General features: G+C 41.3%; 1 protein-coding gene across 1 annotated transcript in view; it reads left to right on the top strand.

Moving 5' to 3' along the window:
• Nucleotides 1-25,984, top strand: part of PTK2 (protein tyrosine kinase 2) — a 188,318-nt gene that overhangs the window by 6,412 nt on the left and 155,922 nt on the right. Inside the window, exon 2 of the mRNA XM_027892225.1 lies at nucleotides 8,874-8,932. The gene's annotated coding sequence lies outside the window, so the exon portion shown is untranslated. The remainder of the gene's footprint in view (nucleotides 1-8,873; nucleotides 8,933-25,984) is intronic.

Below are 25,984 nucleotides of genomic sequence, written 5' to 3'. Positions count from 1 at the left end.
AGTTTTTTTTTTCCCCTGCTGTTTCTAATACACTTCTCAAGCAGAAATTCTTTTTGCTGGTGGCTGAATGCTCTTGTGGTTCTTTTATGCCTGTGTGTTCCTCAGGTTTTAGCAGTCTCCTCCTTTATCCTCTTTGCTGCTTTACTGCTGCTTTTCTGTAGTGGAAGCTGTTTAAAGGCAGAGGTTCAGAATGGGCTTTACACTCTAGACAGCAGCACACAAAAGTAATGTATGACAGGTACTTTCGCTGTTAGCTGTTGGAACTAACTTTGTGTGAAGAGATGAACTTCACGCTTTAATTTTCTATTTATTCTTCCCCCTTTTCCCCCTGCAAGTTCCAGAGCCTGATGGAGGTATTCTTGTGTTTTTGCCACTGCCCAGGCCCTTTCATGCCTGATAGCACGGGTTTGGTCAGCCAGTGGTGCAGAGAGATGGGGAACACTGAGACAACCACAATATCGGAAGTTGAGACGAGAATTTTGTTTCTATTTCTTCGGTGGCTTCTCCTTTTCCTTTTTGGTGGCAGAACTAATTCAGCTGCTGTGCTGGTTTTTATTCCCCTTTAAAATGAGGACAGTGAACCCTGGCACAGGGGCACGTGCCGGTTCTGAAGTGCTTTCTGGGAAGGGGGTTTCAAGTGCCCATCACAAGGAGAAGCAGAAACCATGATGTTGGATCTGAGTTGTTAATTTAAGGTGCCATCTCACTGCTTGGAATGAGCCTTGGCATGGCCAAGTTAATGCACGTGGTCATTGTGCTCATGATGCCTCGCTCAGAACTGCATTTGCTAAATAAAAGGCTTTTTTTTTTTACAGGTAGAGTAGAAAAAAAGGTTGATAACATGTATAGAAAAATGTAAGTCCCAGGTAATAAACCTCAAGTTGGAGGGGTTTAATCTCTTAAATTCCATTTTTAATTGTATTGAACACTATTTAATATTGTTACATTTTCAACTCGTTTTCCATTGGCAGCCCTCACACGCTGCTGACATGTGCTGGTCTCTCGCTCTTAGTGAAGCTCTTTGCAAATGTTACAAATTACACTTTCAGTTCTTACTCTGGTGTTAACAGCTCCATTATGGGAACGCTGTTAATTAATGGCTAAAGAAGTAATTCTGAATTTTTATCAGCTCTCATTTTCTATTTCAGGCTTAAGCACTATATCCTAGAGGCTTCTAGATTTCAATTGGTTTATTAATTATCTTGTCATTTCCACTTCAGTTTGTATAAATCACAAAGCTGGCTGTTTTCTGTACTTGTTCAGCTCTGTTCCTCCCGTTTAGTGGGTTTTGAATTTTGTTGTTCAAATGTCTGCTCAAAACGTGCCTTTGAAGTCGTACAAGGGCTGAGTGGACTGGGGTGTGCAGGTTACTGATTGATGGGTGCTCAGTTAGTGGTTAACCTTGTTCTGCTGGGGCAGAAAAAGAAGTCCTCTGCTGTGATGTAGCAAGGGGGTAAATACTTCAGGGAGTTGTTCTGCTGAATTCAGTACTGGTAGGATTTAGTTAGAATTCCGTGTTGAGCTTGGGGCATCAAGGAAGGGTTTTCCTCTTTTTGGATGCTTTCAGTAGCAGAAGATGCCTAAGAATATGACACCCAAGAATTGAACAAATTGAGGTGTTCTTATCTCTTTGTGGTCTTTAAGTTATTCACATGCATTAGGCTACTATAAGAATAAAGAAGATAAAGGATTAAGGGGACTAAAATGAGAATTAGTTGATTTAAATAATAGGACTGAAGACTTGGTTACTTTACTTAGGGAGCAAGACTTGTAATGCTAAGAATAACAAACCATTGTAGATTAGAGAAGGGACTTGTCCCTGACAGTCTGTAAGAACAAACTGGACATCTGTCAGGAAGGGAATGCTGTTTATTCCTGCTGTTTATTCCTGCATCAGGAGTGGCAGCTTGACAAGGTGACCTCTGAAGTTCTCTCCACTGATCTTAGTGATGTGAGCAGGTAAAGAATGTGGGGTTGTTATTTCCAGGTCTGTGGTGATAATCAAAAGGTAGTTGACAGCATCCCCAGCAACTGAGAGTTTTCTCTGAGCTCCTGCAACCATGTCCTCTGTTATCTTGGCAGCTTTTGCCTGAGATTGTGCAGCTTTGATGTGAATCTGTTGTAGGCAAAGCAGCTTGTTTTTGTTTTGTGGAGGGCTGTAAAGGTCACGCAGAGAAGAACTTTTCTGTAAATGAAACTGTCATGTTTTTCTGTAGATGCAGATGTAACCTGGACATGGCTTGGAAAACAGAATTATGACCTCGTTACTGATATTAGGACAATTAGCTTAGTTGCTATTTTGTCATAACCTTACAATTTTGCTAGAAGAAAATGTGCAAGAATTGTAAACTCTGCAAGTAAGTTAATAAAGTGGCCTTAGGATGACTTCTCTTATTCCTTTTGGTAATGCCCTTAATGACTATATATTATTAAATATTAATAAACTAAGCTTTGTTTTCAGAATAATAGGACCTTCCAGTGACTCTATACTTTCTTCTTCTGTCAGTCTTTAGCTCTTCAATATGATAATTTGCATTTTGATGTTTTGATGGCTATGCTTCCTCTTAATCATAACTCAGTTTAATCTGTTTTAAAGTAAGTCAGTTTTAAGGTTTGTTTCTCGGCATTTTGTCACGGAAGGAGTAAGTCACTGCTGAGATTGGGAAAGAGAATTAAGTAATCTTTAGTGGAAATGTGTATGGAGACAAAATGTGGTAATCGTGGCTGGCTGTACCTGGTCCAGCTGCTGCTGGCAACCAGTACCAGTGAAGCAGCCTGCCTTTGAGGTGATCCTTATGGATGAGTAAATGCATGGAGCTGGCAGCTTTTTAATCACTATGTTTAAAAAAAAAAAAATTGCAGTAGAAGCTGCTGGAACTAACACTTAAGTGCTGCACCTGAGTTTTCAAGGAACCATTAAGCTAAAAGGTGAAGCTGAGAATCGGTGTCTGAACGTGTCTGAACTTTTGTAAGCTGTTTGTGTGGTCTGGGGAACTAAACATGGTTTAAGAAAACCCCCTGTGTGGTGTGGAGGCAAAGGGAAGCCTCTGTTGTAATTTGTAAATTCTGTTTAATCAGGTATAGGAACACCTAGTCAGACTGGATATTAACTCTTGTTATCAGGATAGTCTAATAATTTCAGTTTTATGTGGATTTCTTGTTAAGTTCTTTGTAAATTGTGGGATTTTGACTGGTCACAGGGGTGGATCTCCTTCAAGGAGGAGGATTTCAGTGTTATTGCATTCCTAAGTGCTTATGTACGGAAATTGTTTTAGACATATTAATTAATCAGTGGTTATCAGGAAAAATCAATCCAGTTCCATAAGTGAATAATATTCTTTTTATTTTACCCATGTATTTTGATGATGCAGTTCAAGGATTAAAGTTTATAAGAGAAGCGGGGGGGGAAGTGTATGGCATGTGTTTATCAGTGGGATTATTCTGGCATGGTCTCTTCTTGAACACTTTGTGAATGTTAGACTTTGTGAATGTTAAACTTCTATGTCTTGGGTTGTGGATGGAAGCAAAAATATCGGTAGGAACCTCCATAAGACTTAGTCAAAGAATGGAATCAAAAGAAGGAGTGGGATGTATCACAGAATATACTTCTGTTCCGTTTCCTGCCTGGAGTTCGTGTCAGTGTTTCATTTGTATAAGAAATGGAGCTTTGGGACTCTGGATTGTATTCTCTTGTTGATGGAAATTTGTTACCTATGTGAATTTATTAAACAACCAGGTGAGTTTCTTCGGAAGATTAGGCCCCTTTGGAAGAAGAGGGTGTGCAGCACACGTGAGTAATCGGAGGTTTAAATGAAGCAGAAGTTTTGGTGTGTCCCAGGCTACAAAACCCCTGCTGGTTCAGCCTCGGCAGAAGGGGGGAGTTCCTTTGTGTGACGCCAGAACTGCTCCTCTCACGCTGTTCCAGGGCTTTCAGCAGCCAGTTTTATGCCTTTCTGTCCTTTCATCAGAGGAGGAGAGGGAATCCTTCAAGACAGGAGTGTGTATCGTTGGCTTCATTTTACAACTGAATCAGCTTTTTCTTCTCCTGAAGGCAAACAAAACCTTTAAACTGTTCCACGATGTGTGGAGAGTGTCGAGACGAGCTTCCCTTCCTAGGAAACAAATTGTGAAATTCTGTAATGGATTTATCTGTGTTGCTTTTTGGAGGTGAATGGGGATTGCATTGAAGTTCTTTCTTTCAAAAGCCTTTGTTAACTCTGCTGAAATAGATAGTGAACCCCAGCGTTCTCAAGTGGGAGTAGAACACGGGTCATGTTATACCAAGGGAGAGATCAGAGAGTGGAAGTACAGAGAGGGTGAGGGCTGCAGCGAGTTGTGAAAATAAATGTACATAAAGCACATTCCCTTTATGATACCTCACTCTTGAAGTTGTTAGAAGGAGTAAAACAAAGCAAGACCTTGTGGGTGGCTGAGCCCAGGTCAGTTTTGGAAAGACAGGATGAAAGGGGTGAGTTTGAGAAAGGATTTGGAGCACAGTCAAAATGAAGTGGGGAGGGGGAGAGCAGTGCTCATGTGCATATAATGTGAGTGCTTAATGCACAGCTGTCGCTGGAAATATGATAGTTTTTTGGACTGAGTCTGTGTTACAGCAGTTTTGAGTGTTATGTGGAACTCATGTTCTACGCTGTTAAACCCAGGTCTCCATAGCAGATTTGTGTCATGGGTTTTATGAATGGGAGGTGAGAGTAAGTATGGACTTTTTGTGTGTGTTTTTAGTGTGATACAGAACTGAGATCTTACTGAGGTTTGCCTTTCTTTCCCTAGTTAAGTTACAACCACCTGATTAAAAGGTTCTGCAGGACTACTGGTGGTGCAGCTGATGGTGGCCGTATGGGTGTGTTTTGGGGTGACATGCTTAGAATTTATGTTCGAGTCCAGTGAGTCTGTACCAAATTCTACTTTATGGACTGTGTTCTTCAGCTGTCCAGGCCACTAAGCAATGATAAGATGAAGTCAGTACTTGTGTACCAGTTATCCTGAAACAAGATTACTGAATCTTCACAGCACCTTGTCTGTGCTAAGCTTGCTTTTGGTTTGGTCTAGAATTCAGTGGCAGTTCTGGGGCTTTTCCTGCAGGCCAGAGGTCCTTTGGTAACAGATTGTACCCAGGGCTGTGGGTTGTTACTCTTTGGCACGGGTGTGTTTTTGGTGCTGCTGCTGAAAGTGCTCCGGGCAGGTCCGTGTCCCACGTTTGGGATGTGGAGGAGCTGTGTGTGTACATGGAATCAGAGAACATCTCAAGCTGGAAGGGACCCATAAGGATTATTGAATCCAGCTAGGGCTTGGGGCCATGACCACTTCCCTGGGGAGCCTGTTCCAGTGAGTGACCACCCCCTCTGTAAAGAACCTTTTCCTGATGTCCAATCTGAACTCCCCCTAATGCAGCTTCATCCCATTTCCTTGTGTCCTAAATATATATGTTCATCCAGACTACGTTTTCTCAAAAGACCCGTGAGATGCTTCACTTGCTATCTTCTTAAGAAATTAAAGCTTAGATCTTCCCTGCCTCTTTAAAACAGGTGGCTGGAGAATAATTCCCAATGACCACTGTACAATTCCCTGATACATATTTAAGTTCGTGGTTGCTCCGTGACTGCCAGAGTTCACTGGATTCAGTTGTTTGTGCAGGATATAGGAGAGCATAGCTAACAGGAATAATAGCATTGTAGATAACTTAGTTATAAATGTCTCATCTCTGCTAAAGAAAATATTACTTGTGCCCAGTCGTTGTTTCTGTTCATTCCTATCTACTGTGATCTTTGTGGGGTTTTCTTGTGACTTGCTGTGGTGCCAAAGGGGCATCATTAGAGACCCAGATAAAAAGGATAAAATAAGGATAAAAATGTTGCATTGCATAAAATTCTTTATTTGCTTTGTTGCTGCGAATCAGAATTAGGAGAGGGAAGAGCAACAAATAGTGTCAGCCTTTAGTAGTCCAGCTTTGTAAGGATTGAGGTGTAAGAATTTACATTGAATTCTTTGTAAGAATTTCTGTGTTGACATGGAGAGGAGGATCTGGGAGAGAAGAATTTGTGAAGACTAAATTAATGTAGTGATGAGAAAAGAGTGAAGGGGGCAAATATTCTTGAAAAGCATGACTGAGGAGCTTTAAAGGTAGCTGAAATAAAGCCTAAGGAAGCTGAGGAATGAGCTCCATGCCTAGAAGGTATTTTAAGATTTTTACTTTCGGATAGTTGACATTAACTTATGGCTCAGTGGTGTGCTTGGTGAAGAAGGCAAACTGGAGAGGGAAGAGAATGATACTGGAGGGCAAAACTTAAAAAATTTCAGGCCTTGTATGTGGACATTTAGATCTCCAGATAAGAAGCTTTGTCTTTTAACTGAAATAGGACAAGATAAGGAACCAAATCAAACTGCATCAAACAGGTGCTTAGAGCCAATTTCAAATTGAATAGTTAAAAAAAAGAAGTATTAGATTTAACATGTAAATACTGTGACCTTACTGAAAACCATCCTTATGTGGAGAAAGGTAAAGAAATTACAAAAGCTGTGAAAAATCCCCCTCCTCTCCTTTTCTTCCCTCCCCCCCCCACCTCCAGCAGATGTATTGGGGGGTTTTTACTTAAAAAAAAATTCTGTGATATATATATATTTTATTTTATTTTTTTTTTTACAAAAAGTTGAATTAAGCTCAATACTTTAACCCAAACAATTGTTTATGTTTTTTCTCCTTCTGACCACTTTAGAAGCTTTCAGGATTTATCCCCATTAGAATGAGACTAATTCTTATTTTTTTTAAGAAGTGTTAACAACTGGTCGAACTTGAGCTGAGGATGGGAGAGTTCTTGTCACCACTTGCTTCCTAAGGAACTGATAAAGAAGAAAATCAGTCAGTAACCTGTGAAAACAAACATTGGGAAGGTGTGCCTTGGCAAGGGCTGTTGGTGTAAAAGGGAGATGAAATGGTCCTGTGTTTGGATCATCTCTGTGTTACTCTCTAATGAGCAAAGCAGAGGCCCTTTATCTGTCCTCTGGGGTTGCCATCCAACATCAAATCAAATCACAGTGCCATGCATTTGTACACTGAATTTTACACACATGGGTGGTTCTATTGAAAATCGGTGGGGATAACTTGTGTGGAAAATTTAGCATGCCTGTAAGTGTTTGCATTATTGATGCCTCAGCAATTAAAATAATATTTTTCTATTATTTGTGCCCGGTGCATTTTGGATGTTGTGTGTAAGTCCCCTGGTATTACACACACCATTATTTGAACAAATGCTTTAAGGGCGTTAATGACGTGACTTCCCGGAGCAGGGACAGATCATTACTATTGGCCTTGGAAATTAAAAGTAGCTTTTGCCTTATCAGAAAACATCTTTAGTTCAATCAGTAACTGCACGGGTTTCTCAAGCCGAGAAATAGTCTTATGAGCAATTTCCCTTTCCATAAAGGACTTGTCGTGATATCATTCCCATTGTGTTAATCCTTGGTGTTTTCACAAATTGTCCCAAATCATGACTAATTCCATAAAAACCTTGGGAGCAGATGTGATTCTGGGGAAAGCTGTGGTTTAGCACTCAGTCTGGCAGAGAGGATGGGGCAGCAGTCTGACTTAGCAGATTCTGTGTTAACTATAAAATCAGTATTTTGAGGCAGTGCCATTCCTCTTAGGTACCACCATAAAAGCAGTTCTGGTGATATTTTTCCCAAGGATATGAATGTGTGTTTCAGGTGAGTGTGACTCCTTTTTTTATTTTTTTTTCTTTTTTTGCTTTCATGTAGAAATTCAAGTTTTTTGGCTTTTTTTTTTTTTTTTTTTTTTTTTTTTTTTTTTTTTTTTTTTTTTTTTTTTTTTTTTTTTTTTTTTTTTTTTTTTTTTTTTTTTTTTTTTTTTTTTTTTTTTTTTTTTTTTTTTTTTTTTTTTTTTTTTTAAAGTTTATTATAGCTTAGATGAACTCTTAAAAGAAACCGTGCAGAGATTATTTTAATTTTTTGCTTTGCTTTATCTCATCGGATTCTCTTGTGGAAATCTTTTGGTGGCCTTTGTGTGTGGGGAAAATTGAGTAGCTAAAGTGAATAAAGGTTCAGGAACAGTTCTTAGAACTCCAGTTTCAAGTGCATAATCTGTAAGCTCGGGCTTTCTCCTGGTGCTGCCTCTGTCCCTATAGAATATATTTGTTTGAAAGGCGAAACAACAGAAACAACTAGCAAGGTACTGGATTATTTGGCTCTGGAATTCTTACGTGTGTGTTGAGCAATATCTGTATATATTTGTTACTTCATCTGAAAACTGGCTTGGCTGCCCTGCGATGCACATGCCCTGAGGAAATAAATGCTTTTCACTAGTTCCTCCCACACATTTTATTTTTTTTTTTTTTTTTCCCAGGGAAGCACTTTCTAATTCTAGATCTGGATGCTGCTGATGTTCTGAATCACTCATCAGGTTTTCAGGGCTCGCTCGGTTGTTGTTGCCATTAAGTGTATATTAACAATATTAAAGGTTCACCCCAGAATCCTCCTTTTAAGCTTCCCCTTCTTCAAAACAACAAAGCCACGGAACTTGTGAAATTTTTAGTTTGCTTTCATGCAAACGTGAATCAGGATTTCGGGCAACTTGCTTTTTAAGGTGTCTGTTTTTGAGTTGAAATGTTAGTCTTTTGGCTTCTGTGGACTTCTTGCGGGGTTTATTTGTGTGTTTTTACCTGAGGACTTTCAGCTAAATAATCTGCCCTTGTAAAGCAGGGTGTGCACTGCAGCTCCTTCCTGAGCAAGGTTATCCTGGCTTCACAACAAGAATATCAGTTATTTGAGGATCAGTTTCTTGGATATTTGACTGCTTTGACGTTATTTAAGAAAATATCCTAATAAATTCTAAATGTTTATTTCAGATTTCATGTTTCATCCTGTACTGAGCACCTGCTGCTGAGAGCTGGAAAGTCTACTTAGGGTATGTACAACACCTCATGACCTCACTGTCGCACAGAATTTTACTCTGGGTAAAACAGGTCAAGCTGAGATTTTTTTTGTTGTTGTTATTATTATTGTTGACAATGCCGGTTGTTAAACAGTGGGTGTTAGAACAGAATTCCTTGCTTTGTCTTTTTCCCTGAGCCTCCTGGAAGTGGCCTTTTCCTAGCAGGCTGTCCCTGGCCCTTCCCTCAGCCCCAGGGTGCAGAGGTGGGCAGAGCTGGGCAGGGAGTCATTTACGGTGCAGGGGAGGAATTTGTGAGGTGTTTTCCCGCCTGCCAAAACCAGCTGGAAATTGTCTGACCAGTCCCACGTGCTGCCTTTGAAGCAGAATGTTCATAATTATCTGTTCTCCTGTTCTGCTTTCCTGTAGCACATAAAAAAATCTGTTTTAGGCAAAATCTTCATTGTAGGGGCACTTGGCCTAACCTGAAGTAATTAGCTGTGAGCAGGAGTAAAGAAGCTACAGCCACAGTATTTTTTGTATTACAGGAATTTATTTCTGTTCTCCCTATCTTATTGATTCCTTTTGACCCCCATCCCTCCCTTCTCCCAGAGGGAATGGTTATATTTGCCAGCTTCACTTTTGTTCCTCACTGTAGTTGGTATTTCTGACTTCTGCTTTTATTGCTGCTGATATATATGTGGATGTTTGGAGTATTCTTACATTTGGGTGTGGCTGGAATAACTTGCTGGATTTTTCTTGTTTGTTTGGGGTTTGGTTTTCTCCCTTTCTGCATTTCTCCCTGTGGTTGGTGGTTTGGGAGCCTGAATAACATTATTTATTTTCCTGTGGCTGAGGCTTCGACAGGTAACAAAATCTTCTACTTCAAGAGCACTTTTGAATCCAACTTGTGGATGTGATTGACATAATTTAAAACTTTGATATCACCTGGTTTAGATTCATTAATGTTCTTGCCTGGACTAGAATGCACTTGAGAACTAAGGAGATGTGGTTGCTTGCACTTCACATGGACTAGTCCCCAATGGGACTCCTAACTGTGATCTTGTGTCCGAATTTGCATCTTCAGCAATCAGCATAGGGTCACTTAGCATTTGTTCCCTTAGTATCTAAATTTGCAGGGGTAGGGGTCTTTATTCTTCAGTAGTTTACTTCAGGAGCGCTCTGGATGTAGCCACAACCCTTCTTAAACTTCAGTTTTCAAGGTTGTAGCAACTAATTGTTTCTCCTTTCCAGTTTCTCTCTTTTCTGGTATGGGATGATGATTATTTATATTATGCAATTAGCTTTCCCAAGGAATTCCATCTATTCTCACCACTCCAAAGAACAAGTTGAATGGTTTAAAAAAGTATTCCGTTTTGTCACTTAAATTGGAAAAAAACCCAAAGTATTTCAGTGGGAACAAAAAGCTCCAGTACTGATATTTTTATCAATTAAGATTAAAATTTGTTGCCTTATGTCTAATATTAATTGACTTATGGTTCATATGGAAACCCAGACACTTTAAAAATATTTTCTGAACATGAAAAGCTACTAATGTGGGAAATCCAGAGAACAAGGGAGAGGATGGTGGGAGCAAGACAGGCCCCTCTTCACTTTATCATATATAAAGGCCTCCAAATGAGACCTGTGATTTCAGGGCTTTCTTGGTGCTTCCTTTGATTTTGTTTGACCTTTTAGAAGGAGCAGCTCTGACTGTTGTGATGTCACAAGCAAAAAAAAGCACACTTGTGTGTTTTGTGGACTGTAGCCATTTGCTCTCTGGAATCTGTGGTTCCAGGTGAGTCATATCCTGGTCAAACCATGACAACCAAGTATTTATTAGTTTGTTAGGTAAACACCTTGCACTACCTGCCTAGATAAGACTTTATGGAAGACCAGCCCAGGGTTCACAACCAGGCTGTGAATTACAGTGTAGAGTAAGAGGCAATAGTGAAAAATCTTCAATGTAAATTACAAGTACTTCTGAGTTGTCGGTTTTACATTAAATCTGTGATTTTTTTTCTGGCTGGGGATTTGGTAGGAGCAAGAGATTACTGCTACTTACTCTTTAAAAGTGGTGTTGCATATGCAAATACTGGAATGACAGTTCCAGTGGAAATGAGAGAAAAAACCGTCCTGACTCTCTTGCTTATTCAGCTGCTTTATAAACTGTTATTTTAAGCCTTTTATTTGCATTGCAAAAATTCAAGCTCCTGCCTGTGTCACGAAAGCCTTTCCATTATGTGATATCATACTTTGTTCCACAGTACCCACTACCTGTTTGGTCCCAAAATATCCTTGTCTATTCATGGCAGTGCTCAAGCTCCCTCCTCTCACAGGATGGGTTTTTCCTGTGAAGTTTGCTGTGGTAGTTCTGGCTTCACCCATTTATCTTGTGGTGTTATTGGTATTTGTATTGGTATTAATATTTGTATTGGAGGGAGTCACAGAACTTGGGATTAAAGAGTTCAATTTTAGGTCCCTGCTTAGACATGCCTTTTTTTTTTGTTGTTGTTGTAACACTTAAAATTCACACTCAAAGCAGAGCTCTCACTGATTTGAACAGCCCCTGGAGTTACTTGGCAGATTGATTTAACCCCCCAGGTATCAAGACATGTCCCTGAAAGAAAAGCTTGGTGATTGCAGGGAACTTGACTAAACCAGAAACCCTGAATGCTGAGGTGACACTTGGCTGCTTCAGCTCATGCAGTGTTCTGTCTTCTTCCTGATGCTGGTGTTCACCCTGATTACCTGGTCACCAGTGGGGTTGTTCCCCAGGGCTCAGTGTTGAGGCCAGCCCTGTTTAATATCCTTATCAATGATGTGATGAGGGGGTTGAGGGCACCCCCAGCAGGTTTGCAGCTGTGACACCGGGTTGGGTTGGGAGTGTTGATGTGCTGGAGGGCAGGAAGGCTCTGCAGAGGGATCTGGACAGGCTGGATCAAAGGGCCAAGGCAGCAATGTGAGGTTCAACAAGGTGAAGGGCCAAGTCCTGTCCTTGGGTCAGAACATCCCCCTGCAGAGCTCCAGGCTGGGGAGAGAGTGGCTGGAAAGCCCACTGGGAAAGGACCTGGGAGTGCTGGTGACAGCAGCTGAACATGAGCCAGGGTGTGCCCAGGTGGGCAAGAAGGGCAGTGGCACCAGGGCTGTGTCAGCAATAGTGTGGCAGCAGGACCAGGGCAGGGATTGTCCCTCTGGGCTGGGCACTGGAGAGGCCACACCTCAAATCCTGAGTCCAGTTCTGGGCCCCTGAGGACAAGAAAGACTTTGAGGGGCTGGAGCGTGTCCAGAGAAGGGAACAGAGCTGGGGAAGGGTCTGGAGCACAAGTCTGATGAGAAGCAGCTGAGGGATCTGGGGGGGCTCAGCCTGGAGGAAGGGGAGACTTTCTTAGTCTCTACAGCTCCTTGAAAGGAGGTTGTAGCCAGGTTGGAGTCAGTCTCCCAGGTAACAAGTGCCAGCCAGGAGAAGAGCAAATGGCCTCAAGTTGCACCAGGGGAGGTTTAGGTTGGATATGAAGAACAGTTTCTTCGCCAAAAGGATGGTTAAGCATTGGAATGGGCTGCCCAGGTCAGTGGGGGAGTTGCTATCCCTGGAAATATTTAACAGGCATGCAGATTGAGGACATGGTTTAGTGGTTACCTTGGCAGTGCTGGGTTGATGATGGTTGGACTCAATGGTCTTATAGGTTTTTTCCAACCATAATGATTCCATGATTTGTAATTAGTGTGTGCAGAAGACACCTATCAATAGGAAGGGACAATGAACAGCAGTTCTGTTTAGCTTTACAGTTCTGACTTACTCCTCAGGCCAGTGTTTGAGCATGGAATTGGTGCAGGCATTCTGTAGATACAAGTACTTGTCATTTTTCATGTACTTATTGTGTGATTTCAAAGATACTGGTCAGCCATTGACAGTAGGTGGTGCCAGCACTTCCACCTAAGATGCAGCTTCCTGAAGGCGTTCTCTGGGTTGTATCTCTATTGCAAGTGACTTCAGGTGCTTTCCATCTGCATGGTTCTACTTCAGTTGGAATTAAACTAGTAGTTGATGAGAAACCTTGTTGCATCCAGTGTAACACTTGCTTAAATACAGTATGACAGATGGAGAAATTAATGTTCCTTTTTATCTCTTATGGCTAGAAACACATCCCTGTGGGGTTTTGTGTATTTTGGATGTTAGACATGTAATTTCATTTTAATGCATTTGGGGCTTTTTCCTCCTTGATACTAAATTTGTTTAAAAAGACTTCAGTTGGTGCTTAAGACTGTAAAGAACAACCAGTCTGTTCTCAAGTGTAAAACTAATTAATGGATGTTGTTCCTTGCCAGTAACACCTGCATGCTTATAGCTCCTCCTGGCTTCTGGAAGTGGAATTTTGCTGGGGTTGCTGGCTTGGTTTGTTATTCTGGACTTCTGGCCCGTGGCAGAAAGATTTACTTTGCCACCAAAGTTATGATCAGCTGCTTCCAGGCAGGCTGGGCTTCCACGTGTGTGAGTTGGGTACAGAACACATTCTTCTCTCTGGCTGGGCCCTTCCTGGGAAGGGCTCTGTGCTCTGTCTGTGCTGACAGGGTTTTAAAAGCAATAAACTTGGATGTAAGAAACACAAACCACTCCATGTGGTGCCCAGTGCCTTTCTGAGCTCTGCCTCAGCCTTTACTTGGCGTAGTTGATACTCCCCAGCCTGTCCCCAGAGCAACTGTTGTCTCTTAGAGAGAAGAAAGTGGGCTGGGGGAAATAAATTTCAGTGCTTGTGATATTTATTCCCTCTAATTTATGTCCCATCCCTCAGTGGAGTTCAATAAAACCTCAGCCTGTCGGAATTATCTTGGAATATGTTATCGAGATAGAATGAAGAAGAGCTTTAGTTTTCCCTCCGGAGGTGCCAAAGATCTTCTGTACATCAAACAAGTTATTTGTTTTGGTTGTTAATCCTTCTGGTATGTGTGGATAGGCAAATATAAAGCACAAAACAAAGTCTGACTCTGTAAATAGTGCTGCTTTGCAGTGTGCCTTGGAGGGGCCTGGAGCAGCACGTGCTGATGATGCCAGGGGTGGCCATGCAGTGCTGATGCTGCTGCTGATCCTTCCAGGCTGTTTAAATGGCAGATGCAAATAATGGTATTTTATTTATTATTTGCAGTAAAGTTTGTAGCGCTGCTTCTTTCAGAGCACTTCACTTGCTCTCTGGTAATGTATAATTGTCCTTTGAATGACTGAGGTCTGTACTGGCTGTTATTTAATTCAAAGCGAGGTTCAAAAATTCAAATCTCTTACCTTTAAAACCGAATTTGGCTTTCCAGGCTTCCTGACATCCTTTGGGATGGTGTTTGCTACTGGTCTGGCATCTTGAGCTGTAGTTGTGGGGCAGGGTGTGGAGTATCCTCACAAGAAAAAGAACATTAGTGGATACAAATGTTCATAAGACATACAATCTGTTGAAAAAAAAAATATAAATAAGGTCATAAAATCTGGTGGGGAAAAAAAAAAATACTGTCCAGCTTGGTGGGCAGCAGGAGCAGCAAGTGACAACCCAGGGGCTGCCAAGGTTGGTTTGTGTGTGCTGTGGTGAGGGAAGGATCTGGGTTGGTTCCTGGCAGACGCTCACGGGGAACTTCCTCCGAAGGGAAGCGGGCTGGAGTTCACTTCCTGAAACGTGTTTGGATTAGCAGTGCCTGGGAGGCAGGGAATTCCACTCCTCAGGAAACTCGGGGCTTGTAAATGCCGTGCTGTGCTCAAAATGGAACTTGATATTTCAGCTTAGCCTTATCAGCACTGGATGAAGTGGAAGCATTACTTGTCTCCCTTAAGTTTGGCACACCTTGTTCACAAGTCCCAGAATAATAATATTACTTTTCAATGTATTTTGCCCCTTCTCTCGGTAGTCTCAATAGTTCTTGTTCACTTTTGATTCACTTAAACCCTGAAGATTTTCTGTGGTGTTACTGCCTTGCTAGTAAATCTCACTTTATTTATGCAGGATTGGTTATTCTTGCCTAGTTGTAAAGCTGGTGGGAAAAAAACCCACGGGATGGTGTTGGAAGCCTCTGATTTGTCACCTTTCCTTCTCATGTGTTTGTAAGACACAGCAGGGATATGTGAACACCCAGTGTACAACCCTTCCAGTCAGCCTGACTCCCCTTTATGCCTGGATGCTTGTAGATAATTTGGTTTGGTTATTCTGTGTTCCTTGAATTGCATAAGTCTTCCTAATGCATCATAATTCTGTAGGTGCCAGTTTCTTCTGAAACCACCGAGTTTTCGAAATAAAAATGCTGTGTTTTCATGGGCTTGAATTTCATCAAATCTATTTAGGGTAGCCAGAACTGGCAAAAATAGTGGTTTATTGTTTATTACATTATGTACTGCCCACACATATTGCTGTCTTGGGCACAGAGTAGGTGACTGTCAGAAGTGATATGATTTTTTTGTTCCTGACCAGTAGCTGTGGATCAGTACTCTCTTTTCCGTGGCAAACAGTAAAACAGGCAACTTGAATTCCCTGTCAGGAGTCCAGACAAAAGCAGCTTGGGCAGCGCTTCCTTATTAATGAGGATGAAGTGGACACGAGAAGGCAATAACAGTCTATGACTGCATCCAAAAATGAGTGCTTTAAATGAGATAAAATGCTCTGTGCCACGAGGGAGCCTTGGTCACCTGGCAGAAGTTAATATTTGTCCCAGGTACCACTGAAATTGTGCCCTTTAACAAACACGTGGGAGGTTTATTGTAACACTCCCCTCCCAGCTGTGCTGGGCACGGTGCAGTCTTTAAATTGCTGACTGGGATTCCCATTAGAAAAAAGGTCAGTTCTTATTTTAGTAAAATAGTATTTAGATTGTGCAGAGCAAAAGGGCACTTAAAAAGTCACGGTTGTCAACAGGACTCCAAGTTTGGCATGCCAGGTTATTTTTGTGTGTATTGTAAGCAGGTGGTCGTGTTGTCATTTCCCTCTTTCAGGATCAGTCCACTCAGCTGAACTTTCAGGATAGGATGGTAAAAGCTTGGCAGAACTGTAAGAGGGTGTTAAGGTCCAAAGGAGTTGGAGCAGCTGTAATCAGGGTGTTATTCCTTCTGCCTGTTTCTTTATTCTAAATGACTTGTGTAAGAGCAGTATCAAAATGAATGGTTATTATATGAATTTTTTTTCTGATAGTATAATACTTATGTATTGTAACTTGTTTCTGGAAGTCTTTTCATATTGTAGTCTTTGCTAGCTGTAATATTCTTGGGAGTCTGAACTGTACTGTATCCTAGTTGTTTTAAACACAACAATTCAGGTTGTATTCCTCTGCCTTTAATGTCTGCTGGCTCCTGCAAGTCACTTAATGTGGAAATCTAAGATCGAGTCTTCACATGGTAAATAATTTACCTTAGAAGCCTCTGCATCATAATTTTTGGCTTTGAAAAAAAAAAAAACAAAACCCCAAGCAAACAGGATGTTAACTTGCACCTCCATTTTGTGTGGTGTTATTAATTCTACTTTGACACCTTAAAAAAAAATCCTTAAAGCACAGGATGTGTTTGTATCCAGCCTGAGCCTTGTGCTTCTGTGCTGTGCTAAATCCTAAACAGGTGTGACCCCACATGAAAGTGGTTGTTAAAACAGTGACTTCTGCATCTTTTTTTTTCTGCGAGGAGGCTTTTTTTTTTGGGAGGGTTTTTATTTTTAGTTTGAGGCCCCCTTCCTCAGGAGACCTTGTGTTGGATGTAAGTAGTCAGTGGAGAACAGGACATCTGATGCTGGTGGTGAAATCTGGGCTTCAGCTCAGAGTTTTCCTGTTGATAAGGTTTGAGGAGAAGCCAAGCCAAAACTACCTGGAAGATTTGCTTTGGGAGATGTGGTGTGAAACTTGCACCAGTTACTCTTCTGCTTTTTGAAGGGAGAGATTAAGAGTTCTATATTAAATCCAGGGTTTGAGTGACATAAAAAAATCACTGAGTCCCACTGCTAATGCAAGGAATTCAAGTTTTTGGTGTTGCTTTTGATAATAACCACTTAGCTTTGAAAACAGAACGTAAATGCAGCTCTACCCCCTGTAAAGGAGCAAGAAAGACAGAAAGAAACCAGTGAGTTAAATTCCTTAATATCCTGGTGATCTCTGTATTCAAATATCCAGACATCAGGAGAACCTGCAGAGAGTGCTGCAGTAACTGTACACAAGCAATGTAAGAAATGGGTCAGAAGATGCTGCTTTAGCTTTTCTTACTGAAACTCCCACTAAAGATACCCTCATACAAAGGAAATTTGTGGTGGCCATATCCAGGGGAGCATCACAGATTTAAAAAGCAGCTGAAATGCCCCGAGTTAGTTAATTGTTCTTTTGGTATCTAATGCTTTTCTCTTGGAAGTTCTGTATCCCCGAATTTTTAGAGGGCAAAGTGTGGAAGCCCTGAGGTGGGGAAGGAGGGTTGGATTCAGCTGGATGGCTCTACATAATCACTTCATGCAAATTCCTCACCTGGATGATATTTTTAGCTAAATTTGCATCTGAGCTGTGAAGTATTTTTGTCAGGAAAAAACGATTTCTGTGTTATTTTGGTGAGTTAGCTGGAGTTTAAACTTGTTGCTTCAGTATGTACCTCCTCCTTCCTGTTTTTTCAAAAATAATTTTTTGAGAGAATTTAGTGTGAACCTGCGGACGTCTGAAAAGCAGTTGGTAGGAAGGACCCAAAGCTTGGCCTTCAGTTTAGAACTTTTGCTCTCAGAAATAAGAGCTAATTATGGAAATTACAGAAACTGGACAAAAGACTGGTTCATTTTTTGGTGTGGTAGAACTGATATTTTTCTCAGTCATTAAGTGTGGGCAGTGCATAAATTTCTGCAAATATTTTTGCTGTTATTTCATCTCATTAAAATTGCCTAAAATGTTTTTTTTTTAAGCAAGGACATGTCTCGATTGGCCCCCCGGACCTCAAATTTTTGAAGAATGCAGAAATTTGAGGCAGGGAAGCAGTCAGGGACAAGGAAACATCTCCAAGCCTACTTTATTCCCTGTGATAGAAAGAGAAATATGCAGGAAAAATGTGGCTTTGGATTTTTGGATTATGCAAATAACGACGCACGTGAACCATTTGTAGCTTAAACGGGGCGGTTGTTCCCAAACTTCTGTTAAAATCGGGAGGTATTAAAAGAAATTACATTGAAATATTCATGGGCTATAATTGCTGAGGCTGTTGATGGTGCACACTGGTGTTTATTTCCTTTTGTGGTTTATAATATATAATTTGTACATTGCTTCTCATACATTTTTAGCTCCTGCACTGACTGCAAATTAAATATTGATTTGTGCATTGCTGGTTTTTAAGCCTCAAGGCACTTCTGAGTTGTGGTTAATTGATCTCCAGCTCCAAACTTTTAACACACAGAGGTTCTGGGACCAAGGCATCTGAAATGCAAATTACTGCATTTTACACACGTGGTTCACGTATTTAACCTGTTCCACAAACGTAAGATTAGTTTTATTGTGCAGTTTGCTCTTTGAAATGCTTCTAAATGCGAAGGGAAAATAAGGCTAAAACAAAATTTAAAAAAAAGCTGTTGCTGGCAAGTTTTCTAATGTGAATGTAATGTTACTTCCCTGTAAAATATTTGGAAATTCCACTCTCTTACCATTGGAAATGTCCATCCCATGTCATTCAGTTTCCCAAAAACCCCAGAAGACCTCGATTTTTGTGGAGCTTTCATCGCAAATGTCAGTATTTAGCCAGTAATCAGGGCTGTAAATCCAGTCCTTGGATGTTCCCAGGTTGGGTTTCTGGGAGCTTATTCTCACAACTTAATACACAGGAATTAAATAAATTTCATCATCTCTCGTGTTTTTCTTGAATGAGAGGATTTTGTCCCTAAAAATAACTTTTTCGTGGCTGCTGTATGAGGCCATATGAGTTGGTTTTAATGTTTCATGCTACTTGTAAGTATTAGGGTGTGTGTTCATTTGGTTCTTAATAAATGTTAGAGTTGATGGCCTTTCATTTTAATAAAGTACCTGTCTTTAAAGGGTGTTGGGGTGGAGGTCACGAGCTCTCTAGTCGTGGTCATAATGTAAAATTTAAAAGCCCACCTTGCTTTTAAAAACCTCTGTTTGGCAGAGGGCACTTGGAAAGAACATGAGTGTGTTAGGGTTTGGGATGGAGGCTGAGGGAAACAGTGGAGCTCCTGTGGAGCTTTTAAGTCCTGGAAGAATAAATGAAGTCCTTAATTTTTCAGTCTGGCTTGGTATTTTTGTACTTTGAGGAAGATATGGAGGAGATGGAACTTTATAATCTCGCAGTACGAACTTCTTCAAATGCTGAACTTTTCAGAAATGGACGTTGTGGATGTAGGGCGCTTCAAAAGGGTAAAACTTTGCTGTGAGTGCTTTGGAAAGAGACCCTGGATTGAGTCATGGCAAAGTCACTGCCCCCTGCCCAGCCTCAAAACTGCACTTCATGGCTTTTGGAGCAGTGTCTAATTTGTAGAATTTTACAATTTTATTTTAGAATAAAATTCGAATTTTGGAGCTTTATGTAATTGCCAGACCCATTGGCATTGTGAGAATCTCTTCATTAGACAAGTCCACGTGGGGCAAACCTGAAATCTCTTTTGGTGTTGCTTTTTCTGAGGTGAACTAGGTGAGTTTTAGCTGGTGGATCGTAGCTGTACACACACTTTGTGTCTGTTCTCTGTAAGAGGTGGTTTGGACCAGGTGATATCCTTCTTCCCTGCACAGAAACTCCTCAGACAGGGTGAAACCACTACAAGTCCCCCCTGTCATCCCACTCTCCCTCTTTCTGTGGTTGTGTTACTCGTGACAGTATTGTCTGCTGTTACCTCGGTTTCCTAAATAATTAGACTCGTGCTGCTTGACATCTGTTATCCTCTCCCCCACACTGTTTTGACCCTAAGCTGGTTGCTACCAAACTGCACAGAGGCAGAAGCTTCAGAGCTGAGCGGAGCTGCCGATTTCAGGCTGTCGACAGCAGCGTGCACTCGTAGGATCATGGAATCATTTAGGTTGGAAAAGACCTCTGAGGTCATCAGTTGCAGAAGTCTTCTCCAACCTAGATGATTCTGTGATTTTCCCCTTTGGATGTCCCACAATCTGTGCTGTCCCCCAAACCCGGTGCACTCGGAGCTTTCAACCCTCCAGAGCACTCTGAAGGAGGTGGCTCTGGGGGCTCAGGGGATCAGGTGAGTCTCGTGAGATGCGCTGGTGTTCAGGTGTTGTTGGGATAAAGGGGCCACGGTGCTGGTGCTGGTGCTTTCCCCTTGCTCAGGGGTGTTCTGAGCACAGCTGTGCTGTTGAACATTATGGCTTTGTTGTAAATAATGCTTTATTGGTCTATTCAGAAAAGTTTCTGGGTTTCAAGTTGAAGTTTGGTATTTAATGTATTTAAGTGTTTTAATATTTAAAGAAGGTAAAATTGTGTATGAACAGTGAGGTGGTCCTGTGGTCTTGGATATGCTATTTATTTAACACATCAGTGTGCTGCTCATTTGCATCTTAGTTTTGCTTTACTGACATTGCTTTCAGTTCTCATTGGCACTGTAAAAGGTGATAATCACATTTGCTGAGGTAAGAATAAGTCTGAAAGCTTTAAAACACATCCAGTAAGGAGAGGGGATTCACGTGGCTAAATGGGATAGGAGGAGGAATTAATGCTTTTCCAGAGTACCTGTTTTTGAAAAACCCTGAGGAAGGGAAAGCCTTAGGATTCTGGACTTGATAAGTGTACCAGATAGGGGTTTCCAGGTAATTCTCCAGCTACAGAAAACTTTTTGCAGAGGGTTTTGGGTTTTGTTGTTGGTTGGTTTTTTTTAACTGTAGGTTGATCAGGGAGACCTGTAATTGCACTATGGAAAAAAAACTGTGAGTTTGCTCTTTAAGAGCAGAGAGAGATCTTTTACCAGGGCCTGTAGTGACAGGACAAGGGGCAGTGGTTTTAAACTGAAAGAGGGTAGATTTAGACTGGACATGAGGAAGAAATTTGTTAGGATTCCTTTCCTTTGTTGGTAAAACCCTGGCACAGGCTGCCCAGAGAAGCTGTGAATGCCCCATCCCTGGAAGTGTTCAAGGCCAGGCTGGATGGGGCTCTGAACAACTTGGTCTAGTGGAAGATGTTCTTGCCTGTGGCAGGTGGGTTGGAAAGAGATGGTCTGGAAGGTCCCTTCCAACCTAAACCATTCTTTGATTCCAGCCTTGCTGGGAGTGCTTTGGGCACCTGACAGATCCGGTGAGATCTGTTCCAGTGGGGTGGGGAGTTCAGAGGTCAGAGTTGCCCAGTTTACCCAAAATTCTTCTACAGGATTTCTGTGCTTTTTCTCTTGGCTGTAAACAGACACACTCCATCACTTTGCCTCTGCCCTCGTGACTTTGTTACTGCTCTGTGGTTCAGGGATTGGGGAAAAAGGAGATCAATGGACTTAGTTAAACTGCATTCATGTGGCAGCAGAGTTAACACCCCTGTCATTTAGGCTGAAAATAATTCTTTGGTCCTTTGAACTTCCTCTGGTTTGCTCTGAGCTCTGTGGCCTGTTATTAAGAACTTGTGCATTTCTTCTTCTGCAGCAGACAAATTCAATTAGAAATTATTCCAACTGCAATTCCATGACACGTTGTTTGCATATGAGGCCTGAAATTCCTTTGTACTGTCACAAATGCTTAGTTTGCAGGATGACGAAATAAATATGAATTGTACCAGAGCTGACACCGGGGTAAATACACAGTGCAGTTCTCTTAATTTCATCTCCCTCTGCGTATCAGCAAAGAGGGATGTGCTCAGAAGTTCCTGAAATCCTTGTGCAGCAGCTGCCTCATTTTGTGCCAGAATGACTTTAATCTGTTCAAGCAAATTTAAGGTCACGTCCACTCTGAACCTGATTAGATCTTGGAGAGCTTGAAAATGAGTCTCTTTTATAATTATTGGAAATTTGAATGAGGTTTTTAATTTGAACCTTAAGCCATTTTCTTTCTCATTTACACCTCAAGTTTGAACTCAAATGATTTTTTTTTTTCCAGGGTGAGTTTTAGGAAACCTTCAACAGCAATTTAGAGAGGGAAGACACAATGTTTTTTCAGTATTTTAATTTAAATTTTTTAATCAGCCTTGCATATGTATTCTGCATATTATGGGAGACAGAAGATAGAGTTACAATGTATCCGAAATAATTTAGTGTGCTCAGGGTCCTTGACACTTCATACATGATAAATTGACAACTAGATCATAGAGTAATTAAAAAACGTTCACCTTCTTCACGTTGCTGAGGTTGGAAGTGCGTGAAACAACTGTCAGTTCAGCTGCAGATCATCACTGAGACCAAGTCAGTTCTTTGTTCCTGTAGGATTCAGTGGTATCTGACTTGGTCCCAATTTGGAGCAGGAGCAGAGAAAACGGGATAGGTTTATTACTGGGCTTCCCTGAAATGGAAAAGCTCTTTGGAGAATAATCCTCAAATAATTTGTCCTTGTTTGAAATAACAAAGGAAGTGAGCTGGTGTTTTTTTTGTTTTTTTTTTTTTTCAGTCCTGTGGAATGGTGGGGCAACTACAATAAACTACAATATCAGTGAAGAATTTAAAAAGCTTCACAATGTGTTTCTTACCTTAGTGCTGTTGCTGTACTTTCTTATGGATTATATTGTGGTATAAAAGATTTACATTCTGTTGCCTCCCAGCACTCACTCCTGAGGCAAAACCCACATTTCTTCTGTACACTTCTTTGTGGTCTTGAATTCTTATCTTTGTGCCAGAAAACATTTGTTCACTGAGTCCAACCTACACAGGGCTGTACCAAATAAGCTTATATAATTAGGATATTTGTGGCTCTTTTCTGTTTATTCTTAAAGGACTACATCATGATTTTCTTTATGCTCCAACTAACTTGGCTTGCTGATAAGGCATTGTTATACATCGGCAGGGTATGTATTCACCATTAGGATTGCATTTTATATATCAACAAAGCAAGCTGAAGTAAGATGTAATTGTACAAGTGTGTACATAGTGTGATCCCTTTGCATAAATGGAAGAAGCTGTTACTGAAATATTTGGCTGTACTTTCAAGTGAAGCAGCCCTGTTTCCCAACATCAGCAGCAGAAGTAGGAAATTTAGGACTTTTTAATAATGGATGCATTTTGTATTGGAAAAATATATTTTTTTTAAGAAGTCAGTCTAGGCATAAAATCAGGATAGACTTAAAATCCATTGTAAATAGACTTGTAATACTCTACTTAAATACTTATGGGTCAAGCCAGAGTTACTGAGGGACTGAGGTGATTCTTAGCTGAGGAAGTAACGAGCAGCGCGATGTCGGGATTCCTTTCCCCGCCGCTGCCCTTAAAATTGGCTTGTTAGTTATTTGTGAGGAAAATTGGTTTGACAGCCCTGAAGGCACAAGTGTTCGTTTCACAGTGCAAAGTAGTGCCATTGCCACAGCCTTGGCCCCGGGGTGACAAGAGCTGCTTCTCGGAGAACCAACTCCAGCCTCGCCCCAGGACGCTCTGGGAACCTCCAGCTCCGGGGCTGAGCCGTGGATGTGCCTCCTGTGACTTGGGTTATCTGGGAGCTTCAGGACTCCAAACATCCTTGTACAGCTGCTTTCTGTCATTATCTCTCCATATTCTGTGGCTAATCCAAGGAGTTTAAATTGAACCTTGATAAATTTTGGATAGGGCTGTGAGCTGCTCGTTATCTCACGTGGAATGTCAAGGGCCTGGACCTACAGCATGTTCTGTTTGCACCCGTGCCTTTATCCACCCTGGTTTTGGCTACACAGGATATTTGTATTATATGTGTAAGTCAAAAGTTGTCTTTGTGGTCCTTGTTCTTTCTCCTAGGTGTCTGTGGAATTTGTCAGTCTTGTATGAAATAGTATTTTAGGTGATCTGACTTGAAAAATCATCGCCGTGGCTCGTGTAGGAAGCGTGACTTGGGTTATCTGCTGGGGGGTAATTGCAGCCTTAACTAAAACCCACAGCTTTTAGGCTTAGAGTTTTATGGCATATCTAATATTTATCTGTCACCCAACATGTAATGAATCTTAAATCTTCCTGCGAGTATTTCTGGTGGTCTTAATCTGCTTCGTGCCAGAGGCAGGGAGAAATAATGCTTCCAGTTTTGTCAAATTAAGTTTTTACTGTGCATTAAATTGATTAAATAGAGCAGCAGATTAAGGCGAAAAAGACTATCTTAAATTGCAGTTTGGGGCTGATAGAATCTTAATGATGCCAAGCTGAAATTTTTCAGAAGGTTTGTGGAGATGAGAATCCATTAATCACGCCCGCTCGGCTTCACGTGGTGCCGCGTTAGGAACCAAACCCCCTTGCCTCGTTCCCTTTCCCTTTGGATGAGCAGTGGCCGAGCTTGGAGGTGGCAGCAGAGGGAACACGGGAGCTGCACTTGTGTTATGTTCTGTCAGGCCAACTGGGGCTCTTGTTTGATCTCGTTCCTGCAGAGAACAGGCGTGTTGGGGGGGAGCGGGTTCCCTTTGCTCGTCTCGACGGCGACATGACAGAACCAATTAGGAGAAGAAAGCCCGTCTCGTGTTGTGTTCTGCAGGTCTTCTGTCTGCGCTCTTGTTACCCCACCACCCCCTTCTTTCCCTTCATAATCCAGTTTTGTCAGTCATCTCTCTTTGGGTTTCTTTGTCCTGATGTATATGTGTGTTTTTCTTTGCTGGTTTGTTTCGGGTTTTTTTTTTCTGCCCTTGGTTCCTCCCTACCTCCCTTGTCGTCTTTTTTGCTGCCTTAATATGTTCTCTGTCTCTTCCATCTGGAAAACTTTATAAAATGGGACAGACACAGCAGAGGAGAAGCAAGGGAGAAGTTTTTTCTCTGTTTCTGCTACTGCATCTGCCTTGTGGGGAGAGGAGAGGACTGGACACAACTTCTGCTAACGTACAACAGAGCAAGAAAAATAATTGCCATTTCAGATGAATACATAATATATTGCTCTAAAACGACTCTATTGCCCTTTCCTGATTTCCTGTCTTCATTTCTGTTGTCCCTGAACTCCTGCTTACACCCTGAAGTAGGCTCTGTGTCTTTTTGGCTTATAAAGAATTGCATGTGCTTGTGTAATGATAGAAATAATGTTTGGTTTTACCCCCTTGCTAATTGTCCTTGCCTTGTGTCTGCTCTGTTCTTTGACAAATAATTTATTCAGTCTAGATGGTTCTTGAAAAAATGTTCCTTTGTAACCTCAGGGGGTTTGGTTGGTTGGGTTTTGGGTAGGGTTTTTTTTTTGTTGTTGTGGTTGGTTGAGGGGGGGCTTTTTTTTTTTTTTAGGTAAGCACAATGTGTGTGCAAAGATGATAATCTTCTGGTAAACTTCTGACAAACTGCTTTGTGTGTGTTCTTTACTGGAAAGCTCTTAATTTTTTTCTTTCCTCATTCCATGCTGGCTGCATTGATTGTTTTCAACCTTCTTTCACCCATCTTGAATGTCCTGCAAATTCAAATAAGAAAACCCTAAAACCTTAATTCTAGCTCCTGAAAATCTGCTGTTAACAATGGAATCCATGTGTGGGCCAGAACCATGGAAACAGCATAATTTTACAGTGGTGAAACACGAAAGGAAATGACTCGCCCAACTTTCTAAGAATTTATCTTTAAAATAAACACCCAAAACTTGCAAAATGCTGTTCTAGTATTCCAAAAAGAAACTTGGGTGGCTTTTTTGTTACACTGTTAGTCTGTTACTGTAAATCTTTCTAACTAGTTATGGTTTTAAAAAGGGAACAAAACCCCACCCCTCCCTAAAAAAAAAAAAACACACAAGAAAGCAGTTTTCTCTTGCACTGTGGTCTGGGATGTGTAGCTCTGTTCTGAGTTTTTTAATATTTTGTCTGAAGTAATTTCTCCTCATTCTCTGCTGTTCGTGGTTGTGTCCTTGGTGTTCATTTCTGTACTTGGGAATATTTTTATTGTACGTTCTGAGAGATCTACATGTTCTTTGCTAACTTCCTGCCACAGCTAAGAGCACAAACCAGCTTTTCTGACATGCAGGGCTAATTTGTATTTCAGTGCAGCAACGACAAAATCCTGTCACCTTTTGAAGGCGTGGGTGACTCATGGTGGCACGTTCTGTGTCACAAGTCCATGGTGGAAA

Source organism: Empidonax traillii, unplaced genomic scaffold (assembly GCF_003031625.1).
Source record: "Empidonax traillii isolate 1590-97213 ecotype Southwest subspecies unplaced genomic scaffold, ASM303162v1 scaffold342:size1861417, whole genome shotgun sequence".
Taxonomy (NCBI): Eukaryota; Metazoa; Chordata; class Aves; order Passeriformes; family Tyrannidae; genus Empidonax; species Empidonax traillii.
The sequence above is the reverse complement of the archived record's forward strand: the minus strand, read 5'-3'. Positions and strand labels throughout refer to the sequence as shown.